This window comes from Macrobrachium nipponense, chromosome 2, assembly GCF_015104395.2.
Source record: "Macrobrachium nipponense isolate FS-2020 chromosome 2, ASM1510439v2, whole genome shotgun sequence".
In the NCBI taxonomy this organism is placed as follows: Eukaryota; Metazoa; Arthropoda; class Malacostraca; order Decapoda; family Palaemonidae; genus Macrobrachium; species Macrobrachium nipponense.
The window spans coordinates 112,090,348-112,102,118 of NC_087201.1; the positions used below are offsets into that span (position 1 = coordinate 112,090,348).

An 11,771-nucleotide genomic window follows, 5' to 3' on the forward strand; every position below is an offset into this window, starting at 1 on the left:
TTTTTTGTGACTTGAAAGTAATGTACAGTGACTATACCTTGCCTGAACATCTCTAAACAAGTTAAAAACATCAAAGTTCTTGGTTAGAGCAGAGTCCAGCAACGGGGGTACTCCGTACCATCAACATATGACGTTACATCATCAACAAATACTTGATAGCAACCATAAATAGGAGTGTGTTCGCCATCACAACCAAGCGTCAATTAAAAATAAACACAAAGAAAACGTAAACGCCCTACTTCAACTATTCTATATCTTACGGTATATTTCGATGAGTCAAGGTATATAAATTATTCAAGGCACCATGTTAAAAGACTTCTCACATACAAAATGAAGTAGCAATGTCAACTCAAGACATAATTCTAGGAGAAGAGAACGATAACAATGTTGACCCTGACATAAGTAACAGACACTGTGCATCTAGGCTTAACTATTAATCGGATTACCCTACTGGCCTAAAAATTTTATCTCAACTTCGTGGCATATTGATACATTGCCAAGTTTAGCCTGAAAGCAAGGTTTTAAGACTGACATACTATGTTTTGTACTTACCAATCATCTGTGTTGGGAGTGGTTCTTCTCATTCCATACTGACAGAATAAATGAAAGAATAAAAAAACGGACAACGCCTCCCAACACATGTCAATTGTTGGTGCGGGAGGAGGTGAGGGTGAAGGAGGTAGGGAGGAGGAGTCGAGTCTACTTCTGGCCAATCATCTCTGTGACCGTACTTACGTTCTTATCAGTGCCGTTCAACTAATATTGATTGCAAGCAGTATAGCAATTCTTTAGGAGGGGAGGAACTTTATGGTCGTGTGTCATGCAAAATCTAATGGGTCAAATAGTCCTTTAGTTCTTAAGTGTTGGGAGTGTTTTTGGGACACTTACGTACCTTAGCGACCTGGAAGTTCTCAGCTTGCAGTGTTTCGACGATTGACACTTGCTCAGGTTTGGCCTGTGGCTGCTGAACAGTCGAGCGCAATCCTTCGAAAACGTGCTTCAGCGTGAACTTCTTCATGATGATTCACTTAAGCAAGTCACCTAGGTTAAACAATTTCCAAAGATTCGGAACAACACAAGTAAAGCGCACAAATCCCTTACAAGCCCATGCTGTAAGGGGATGAAGACGACGACGACAGGACTCAGAGAACCCTTCCGCCTGATACGACTGACTCGCGCTCACTGAGGCCTCTGCGCGCGCTCCTAAATACCACTCCCGCTCTCCCGTGACGTCATTGGCCAGCACTATCGATAATACTCCAAAATCTCTAAATTCTTTGCTTTTCTATTTATAAACCAAAAAATGCTTATGCTATTCACAAAATTTTGTGCAAGAATGCTACTCCTGACACTGCTTGTTCGAAAAAAATAAAAATATATTATGACAGTTCCCATCGTGATAACATATATAATATTGGAACCGGTATTGCGCAGACGACACATACACAACACAGGCGAGCGAAGTTCGATACAACTACGCGCTGACGTTACTGATCTCTCTCTCTCTCTCTCTCTCTCTCTCTCTCTCTCTCTCTCTCTCTCTCTCTCTCTCAGAGACACTTCCGTCACATTTTACAGGATGGAAAGGGACCATATGCTACCTCAGAAACTGTGGGAGGATGATGCGCTGAAATAATTGTGTCAAAGCTCCTCGTACCTGAATATCGGTTCGACTCACCCACTTTAAATAAATTGTGCCTATCTCTTAGTAAGCCCTCATAAATAGACCCGCTGGGAAAAAGATGCCTGATGTTATCTATGACTTATTGCTCTACTTTGGTCAGAAAATATTCTGCACTTTTCCAAAGCAAAGTATATGGCAAACCGTACAACACAAGACAAATTCATATTTCAGTCTATTCTACAAAAATAAAATAATAAATAAATAAATAAAAATAAATAAATAAAAAAGATTAACCCAATGATAATTCTCCAATAACAAAACGTGTTGAAACGAAAAGGTAATCACATCAACACTCATCTTAAATACTTGAATTTGCAGTAAATAAAAAAATTAAATACATGTAGCATGTGGCAGTACTTTATTGCGTACCCTGGTCAAATATCCTCAATAATGCTACCGGCATCTTTAGAGCAAATCTCCTCCGTCCGACAAACCCCAGGGACGAAGGACGATGGACGAACACGAGAAAAATAACTACTAATGGCATATCCACTTCAACCTGTACACGTAGCCAGATCAATAACGCAGATATAACAGCGAAATTAGAATTAATTCTCCCAACTTGTCTGCATGTCTTATACGACTCTTCCAGTTTACACCCATTCAACTCTGAAAAACACTATTGCACCAAAATGACCGGCACCGTCCAAAAGGAGAGTGGATTCATATAACTAACATTCAAGTTAATAACAGCAGCAAAACAAAAATAACCAGCAACTGTAGCAATAAAATACCAATAACAATATTAATAAACTTACTACTTAGTCGACAAGAATATTTTAGGGACCTGCAAACCCCGCAGTACTCTAAAAGTAAAAGTAATCTTAATGAGTTTTCGGTCGACTGGACTAGAAATACTGTAGATGAGTTTGAGCTTCATAAAAATATAAAAATGGAGAAAAGACAATTCCAACAAAAATAAACAGATTACATTTTGGTCTCCTTTGCTAACAGACCGAAAGAGGGAGAGCGAAACAAAGTAATTAATACTACAACGTTATGTGTAGGTAATCATTCCTAAGCTTTACCCTAATCCTATTGAGAGGTTGCGCGAAAACGATACACTAATCACACACAATGATTTCTTTACTATCAAATCAAGGACAATCCCATGAACGCAGAAAGCGTCAGTCATGTGAGCCGATTCTAATACCTCCAGTGGAGGCTCAGCAGCAGCACAGCGCATCCATACGCCCTGTACTAAGTACTCACTGATTCCGTCAACTCTATCTATCTTTCCCGCTCTCCAGTGCTTCCTGGACATCAACCAAGGCACTTCATTTTACTCGTCTACCGGCACTTTCGGATCTCCTAATACTTCGAACTTTTTCCTTCTCATATCATAAGCTGTTATGCAGAAATCTTGATTCATCTAAACATCGTTCACGATTTTTTTCCTTCTATGCCCAATAACCAACAACGCTTCACTCCTTCCAAGAGAGCCGACTCAACAATCCTTTTATAAATCCCCACCTCAGGTCAGTTGACATTCCACTTCCAAAACGCTGCCGAGATCCCGCAAACTTTTTTAATATTATTATTATTATTATTATTATTATTATTATTCTTTTCCGATTTTTTATTCACTTTCTTTCTCATTTAACCGTCATTTATCCAAAAATGCTTAAACGAATCAACCACTTCCGTTCGTCCACTATCCATATTAACATTCTTAGCTCCATCTTTCAAGTTTCCATTTATCTGCATATCATAACCCTGGCTAAAATTCACGTCAAACTTACCTAACTTACAATCACTGATACGTTCAACCTCTTTCATCATCCTTTGCTGTTACTCCTCACCATCACCATCGAACCTCGTACCATCTGCAAACATCAACTATGCTGCCCAAATGTCACAACCTCCTATCATCCCGCAAACATCTCCAGTCTCTCCCAAAATTCTTTCAATACCTCATCCATAAAAAATATGTCATGGAGAAAAAAAATCTGAGACTTCCCCTAACTTTCAACTAATCCTTCTTCCTTCGGCATACTCTAATGGAAAATCTGCCTCCATCATGAAAACATCAAATTACTCTATAAAAAAATACCTTCTGCATTGTACAACCTCAATACTTTCCACCTAAAATATCTATTAATACTATCAGGAGCTTTTCTACTTAGGTAACCACTTACAGGTTTTTCTTTTCACTCTAAAATATCTCACGTTATTGTTTCCAAAGACAGTTAACCACACTTCCTCTCTTACTCTAAATCTACACTGCTTTGCTATCAACCTTTCTGTTAACTGTCATAAATACCAAGGCAAGTAATACTATTCACTTTTTTTTCAGCATAATTAATACTTTACTTTCTGTTCTCACAGCTGTTTACAGAAGAAATCTGAAATAGAAATCAGTCACAATAAACATTTCTAAGCATATTAATTAAAGTGTTTAATTCTTAGGCTGCCTGCACACGGGACACTTTCAGTGGAGAGTGGTTGACCGACTAAGTGGCGAACCAATAAAAGAAATACTGAACACATGTTTACACAAAAGGCCACGAGCAGTAGACGCAACTAAAAGAGTGGCTAGGCAGTGGCTACTGGGTCTACTTTCTTGGCCATACCACAGTCGCTCATCACTAGTGGCTGAGGATAAAAAACGTTATTTTAAATAAGAGCGCACACAAGAAAAATGTTGTGGTCGAGATACTTTGGCTGCTGTTGGTGATTGAAGGATACAGGGATATACCAATAGTGCCACGATGACATGTAGAAAGATTATTGCCTCTGATTCACTGACAATTATCTCTCTACATAAGTGTCCCGTTTGCGGGCGGCCCTAGGCCGCGAGTACATGAGCCACTATGTGGTCACTACAGAGTGGCGTCACACTGAAGCTTGTTTAAAGCCTCGTTGACACAGGGCTAGTTTAGCGACCTATAAACTACCCCTTGCCCAATGTCAACGAAAAGTTAGTGAGCTTGCCACTTGCCAGGATAGTGGCAAGTGAAGTTGATGTCCCGGCTACTTTATTAGCTACTTGCCAGTCACATGACCCACTGGCGGCCACAACCGTCCCTGTGTCAACACCAAGTTGCTGCATTGCTGGACAGTATTCATCACTGATAAAATTTCCACATTTTTGGAAATATATGAGGAATATGAATGCCTGTGGGATATAGGGCATGCTCTTTATATGAATAGGAGCAAGCTTGGCATGGCTATGAATACACTGGCCGAAGCTTTGATCAAGGAAGGCCTTCACATTTCCAACTTTGATTTTTAAGGAAGAAAATTAAGGTTGTCAAAACCATTTCTAGACAAGAGCTGATGAAAACTGAATAATCAAAGAAAAGTGGAGCGGGACTGGATGATAATTACCAGCCTTGACTGTCATTGCTCAAGAAAGCTGGCGTCCCTACGAAATGCAACAGTAAGCCGGGCTTAATCCTCAAATTTTCCAAGTTCTTCTGTGGCAAAGTTTATTTTTTCCTGTAAGTAAACAAATTATGATGCAAATTGAATAAACACTTACACAAAGTTAGGAGTATCTGGATGATGAGTGAAATATTGTTGTTTTTCCTCCTCTTTTACCACATAAAGTACTACGGCTTTTCACAGCGATGGCATACATGGTTAATCGTAGATTAATAATAATAAATGAGTGTAAATTTCACTACAGTGAAATTTACTTGTGAGTAATTATAGGAATGAGTGTAACTACAGTGAAATTTACCCATTTTTGCAGCTAAGACCCACCTATTATATCCTTAAACTTTTACTTGTGAGTAGTTATAGGTCTCAAAAGGGTAATAACATCATCCTCATGCACATGTCTTTCATATTCTGTAGGAGCTTCATCAGCCAATTCACTAAGTAGTGTACTGGAGCCTCCTAACCTTTTCTTCACTGAAGCACTTCCTCAGCCATACTGTACATTTTATCTTACTTTTATTTTTAACAATTATTTCCAATTTTTTTACCAAAAAGACAACTGCAGCATCAATTGGCTACATTCATGGCACTGACATCTTTAAGGCTATTGGCGGCAAATAGTTTCCTACCAAACTATCCTAGTGTCAACACTTAATTGCAGGGTAAGTTAACTTATAGCTAGCACTGGGTACATGCCACTGTGTCAGGCCACTCAGGCCTCAATGTCGTTGATGGCAGCAAGGGCATGCAGTCGTAAAAACCCTTTGGCCAAACTATAAACCATGCCTGATGTAACGAAAGGCCCATCAGGCAACCGACCCCTTAATATAGGGATAACGGTGAGAAAGGTCGTGTACGCGGGTCAGTGGCGGGGATCAGCCACAGCTCACCACAGTCGCTTGCCACAGACGCTTATGTCTCGAAATAAGTTCTAAAAAATGGAAACCTATGGAAACCCCCCCACTCAGTAGCGTCACAGAGTGGCTAGTGTGCTCACAGCCTAACATTTACGTCTATCACTACTAATTAAAAAAGTTATTTAACTTTTTTCTTTGATCGTATTTCCAAATCCAGACATACCTCACATGCCATAATCATCCAAGAAACCATACTGTTACAAACACACCAAAATATCTTCTGTGCAATTCCACTAGCTCCTCTAACCTTTCCATTCCTCAACGTTTTAATTGTACCCCTTACATCCTGGAAACGTCTATAGCAAAAGTCCACCAGTACGGATTGGATTCCGTTCGATAATGTTGAGCTTCATGCATGAATCATGACACCACAGATTGAGTTCCCGGAGTTGTGGATATGCAACTGATATCTTCGATAAAAGATATATTTAGTAGGGAAAAACTCTCTATTACGAGAGTATATATAATGTTCTAAAGGGTCCACAATAATACAAAGTGTAAAAAGTCCGTGTATAATTTTGAAGACTTTACAGAAAGCTTTCGAACCCTTCCCTGGGTTCATCTTCAGTCCAAATGAACAATAAGTTACAACAAGTAGAGAGGTAAATTAAAAAAAAAAAAAAAACAAGTTGTTGAAGATCGTTGATAACGGTCGTTAGCTCGTTAATAGGCCAGGTGATGAAGAAAGAGGGTAGTTAACAACAACTAGGTGATACCCTCTCCCATTTCAATCCTTCTGGCTGCAATTCTGTTGGATCTTCGTACAGGTTGTTGCAACATTACATGAAGTCCTTCATCCAAGGGCGTAGATTGGGCCAATCTACGCCCTTGGATGAAGGACTTCATGCAATGTTGCAATAACCTGTACGAAGATCCAACAGAATTGCAGCCAGAAGGATTGATAGGGGAGAGGGTATCACCTAGTTGTTGTTAACTACCCTCTTTCTTCATCACCTGGCCCATTAACGAGCTAACGACCGTTCAACGATCTTCAACGACTCTTGTTTTTTTTTTTTTTATTTACCTCTCAACTTGTTGTAACTTATTGTTCGTTTGGACTGAAGATGAACCCAGGGAAGGGTTCGAAAGCTTTCTGTAAAGTCTTCAAAATTATACACGGACTTTTTACACTGTATTATTGTGGACCCTTTTAGAACAAAAGATATATTGTTATATATCATTATGAAGAGCATGAATAATTTTGTCTGAGCATCTTTTTTTTTATCATGCCTTAATACAGAAGCATCTTGCTTTTTTTTTTTTTTTAAATTGGTGTTGGCCTACATAAGCGATCCCACATAGACCACATTAATTGAAATGAAGCATAGACTGAGGCAGCCAGTTCCGATATTAGGGTATTAATTCATTATAATCCAGCATGTCAAATGTAAATATCATAGACAGATTACGCCTACACGCCAATTTCTTATATTCTGAAGCAATGATTAGGTATAGGCCTACACGTCAATTTCTTATATTCTGAAGCAATGATTGGGCATAGGCCTACACGTCAATTTCTTATATTCTGAAGCAATGATTGGGCATAGGCCTACACGCCAATTTCTTATATTCTGAAGCAATGATTGGGCATAGGCCTACACGCCAATTTCTTATATTCTGAAGCAATGATTGGGCATAGGCCTACACGTCAATTTCTTATATTCTGAAGCAATGATTGGGCATAGGCCTACACGCCAATTTCTTATATTCTGAAGCAATGATTGGGCATAGGCCTACACGTCAATTTCTTATATTCTGAGGCAATGAGAAGGCATAGGCCTAGACGTAAAATTCTTATATTCTGAGGCAATGAGAAGGCATAGGCCTAGACGTCAATTTCTTATATTCTGAGGCAATGAGAAGGCATAGGCCTAGACGTAAAATTCTTATATTCTGAGGCAATGAGAAGGCATAGGCCTAGACGTAAAATTCTTATCTTTTGAGGCAATGACTAGGCATAGGCTTGCACATCAAATTCTTATATTTTAAGACAATGACAAGGAAAATGGCCTTCACTTAAATTTATTGCAAATACTTTTCTACCAGTACGTACCTCGTGGAAACAGAGTAGCTTTCAATTATTATAATAGTTTCAACTATTATATGAGGCCAGCACTGCGAGAACTTACATTCGCCACATTTTAAAAACTGGAGAAAAATGCGTTCAGTTTTCAAAATTGGTAATGCCATAGCTAGTTTATTATTTGTTTCTCAGAAAAAATTTTTATATCAAAATTTTCCAAATTTCATGTACTTTAACGCTAGACTAGTAAAAAAATTAGACTTCACAACTTATGCTACTAGAAGCTATTAAGTAGTAGTAACTAAATTTGCTAAGGCATTTTTTGGCATTTGAAACACTTTGAACACGTTTCTTCACCGCTTAAATAGTCAACAAGTTAATTTCCAATTGTAAATTTGTTACTTAGTCATAGTGCATTGCTTTCAGTAGCCCAGATACGATTTTCAGATTTTCATTTGCTACTAGAAGTGTCTAAGAGGTACCTACAAGTAGCAAATTTGGTTATTATTAATACTTTTGTGTGTTTATGGGCATCATTAGGATCCCGAAACTGCTAAAATGTAATCTTATAATGTTTTAGATGTATTTTGCTTCCAGAAAAGTTAATATAGTAAGAATTTCCTACTACTTGCTACTAGTAGCAAGTAATAGGAAATCACTAATTATAATGGTATTCCAAAAAAAAATCCAAAATAATAGTTTGTATAGTTACAGCATATAATTAGATAGTAATAACTATCTCAAGTTGACGTTTTGTTCATGTTTCCTACTTCCTACAAGTAGCACTTAATAAAAAAAATAGAAAAATTTTGAAAAAAAAATTCTAAATTAAGCTAATAAAACTGTCTTCTCAGGTAAGTATAATGTCTTTCTTACCAGGTTGTGTATACTAGTAGGAACTAATAGCAAGTAGCAGATATCTGCTACTTGCTACTAGTTCCTACTAGTAGTGAACAATCGTAAAAAATGCAAAACTGAAGCAGTCATAGGTAAGTATAACAGTCATGGTCATGGTCTGGGTGTGTTTTTATGTGTTTGCTACTTGGTACTTGCTACTAGGAGCAGTTGTGACCAAGAAACAATTTTGTATAAACCATAAATCATCAGTTTTAAAAATTGTCAATGAAATCACTGAATTACATCGGCAATTTTTTTGCTTTACTAACGGAATCCGTTCTGAACCAAAGTTTAAATCTACTGCAACCACCATTTTACTTTTATGATATAAAAAGATAATACATGGAGTAAATAAAGTGTACAGTAGCCATGTAGGAATGTAATACATAAAAGCAAAGTGGTATAATACAGGAAGGCAAAGGGATACAGCAAACATGAAGGAAGCGGGTGGTAGACATATTGAAATAAATGGTTATGATGAAAACTTATAGCAAAGAACAAATAATCCTCTGTGTCTCTATCACTCGCAGTGTCACTATACTGTTCAGCCATTACTTATAACGAAAAACAAAAATACACGAAAACTGTGTAAAAAACAAACGTAAATAAGAGCGAAGGAGAGTTCTGTTTACAAAGCGACGCTCCGCTCAGCTGTGGCGGGGTAGCTCGCAAACCATTGGCTGACGCATGACACGTGACTTTAGTGGTGAAAGTAAGTTATCGCTCGCCAGGTACTCTGAAAAGCGAGAACTTACATTCGTATATAAAAAAAATACTGTAATGGTTGACTTTATAGTGCCCGAACTTACATTCGCCCCATTCACCCCAATAGTTTAGGTGGCGAATGAGCGTTTAAGACCAAAAAACGCATTTTGACCAGGTGTGGCAAATACAAGTTCTCGCAGTGCTAGCCTCATATAATGTACATGCATGAAGTGAAATGTACATGTAAAACAGAGTGCACATACACATTCATGCGTGGATGGCCATAGTAATTCTAAAGCCACTTATACTGCAGACAATAAAAGTAACACTTGTGGGCACGTAGCCGATGGCGCACACACATCAATCACAAGACTGTCCCAGCCTTACACACAACTATCAAACTGGTCTTAATGAACTATATTGAAAATATATATACAAAAGGGATAACAAATTATATTACTCTGACGACTAAATATAATGCCATTGTAGCATTTCTATGAAAACGAAGGTTATGCAAGGACGGCATCATAAGAAACTTAACGAAATCAGAAAAAAAAAAACAAATGACAGCCGAAAAAGAAAAATTACGTATAATATCATCAACCAGTCTGCAAAAGGCGAGTAGCCCATGAATAACTTGATTTTGTGAACATTTTGGTAGAGTACCACGTTGAAAAAAAGGATAAAAAAAATAGTCAGTTAATTTCTCTCTCTCTCTCTCTCTCTCTCTCTCTCTCTCTCTCTCTCTCTCTCTTCTCTCTAGGAGAAAATTCTAGCGTAGGTTACGTTTAACTACAGCAAATGACTAAATTTACATTAAAAAGGGTAGGTATTCTTTTCATAAGTATTTTATTAATAGGCCTATGTTTATATACAAGCACCATAATAGCAGCAACAAAAACAAGAATAACCACAAGAAACACAATAAAACGGCTGAATTTAAGATAGGCCTAGAACAATCCAAAAGTCATAAGCTGCGTAAACCGACAAAAAGGTCTACGTCATTTTTTATGATCCTGTTATTTCGATAGGAGTTGTCCTTAAGAAACTTCTCAGCAAATTATATCCAATATGACTCGTATAGTCTATCATTCTGTAACTGCAAAGTTAAACATAGGCACCGCACATTACGGTTTTGTAGAGTGCAGCACTACTTGTCATTGTCATTCCTCCGAATGTGTAAACGATTCCAATGAAATTGATTTTATGACTACAAAATGTATTATAATTTCCTGAAATTAATATGAAATACCAGTCTGCATAGCTCTGTAAAAGTCGTGTGTTTAAATTTAAAATGGTGAACACGCTTAACAATATCACACGGTAATTATCATTGTCCAGTGATTCAAATGCACCGATTCGAAGGCAGACACTCCCAGTGTTACCTCCGTCAGGCTTCCGCATTCAGGTGGATCTCATTTATGAAACAACACTGCAGCATCGCGGGGCACTCCTGATTTCATTCGTATTTTCTTGCTTATTTTATTATTTTTTTTTTACCATTTTTAGGGAAATGTGTAGTACTATGATTTTATTTCAGGGGATGATATGTTTCCTTTCGATAATCAGCACAACGTATTTTAATTTGGTAAAACAACCACTGCAAAATAAATGAAGATGAAAAGAACCACAGATTAACCACTTTTTCGAAACTATTGCCAAACAATCATTTTCAAGGAACGGTCGTGACGTAATTAGTAGGCGTGGCTTAGCTGCAAAACTAGTATAGCCTTTGCTATACTATTACTCTCAATTTATCGTTATCAATATATCAACCTACCTAGCTCTCTCCGCACACACACACACACCACACATACACACACACACCACACTGCATTACTCACATCTGTCTTGCATGAGGTGTTACAACAACTCATACAATTCATGAGTTAATATTAATTAATTTTGTTGGAAGACGTCTTTCACTGCTTTAGCCCCATACTTTCCTCCTCCAGCCTAACATTTTTGAACAATAAACTCTTCATCAACAAACTCCTCTCCACTCACTAAACAGAAGCAAAACATCAGAAAACACTCATTCATGCTTTCACTTCTGCTAACTTAGCTGCACCAGAGATCGTCAACAACCACCCAATGACCTCTCTTTTCATTCTGTCATGTGTCTTTGCTAAGCCCATGTAAGCTAACTGCATCTTCTTTT

The 11,771-nt window shown here is 37.8% G+C and overlaps 1 protein-coding gene across 4 annotated transcripts in view; it reads right to left on the reverse strand.

The window, feature by feature from the left end:
• LOC135220913 (syntaxin-binding protein 5-like) overlaps positions 1–1,034 on the reverse strand; it is a 1,025,750-nt gene extending 1,024,716 nt beyond the window's left edge. For all 4 annotated transcript variants that reach the window (XM_064258544.1, XM_064258545.1, XM_064258543.1 and 1 more), the window contains exon 1: positions 893–1,034. The gene's annotated coding sequence lies outside the window, so the exon portion shown is untranslated. The remainder of the gene's footprint in view (positions 1–892) is intronic.
• Between the last annotated feature and the right edge of the window lie 10,737 nt (positions 1,035–11,771).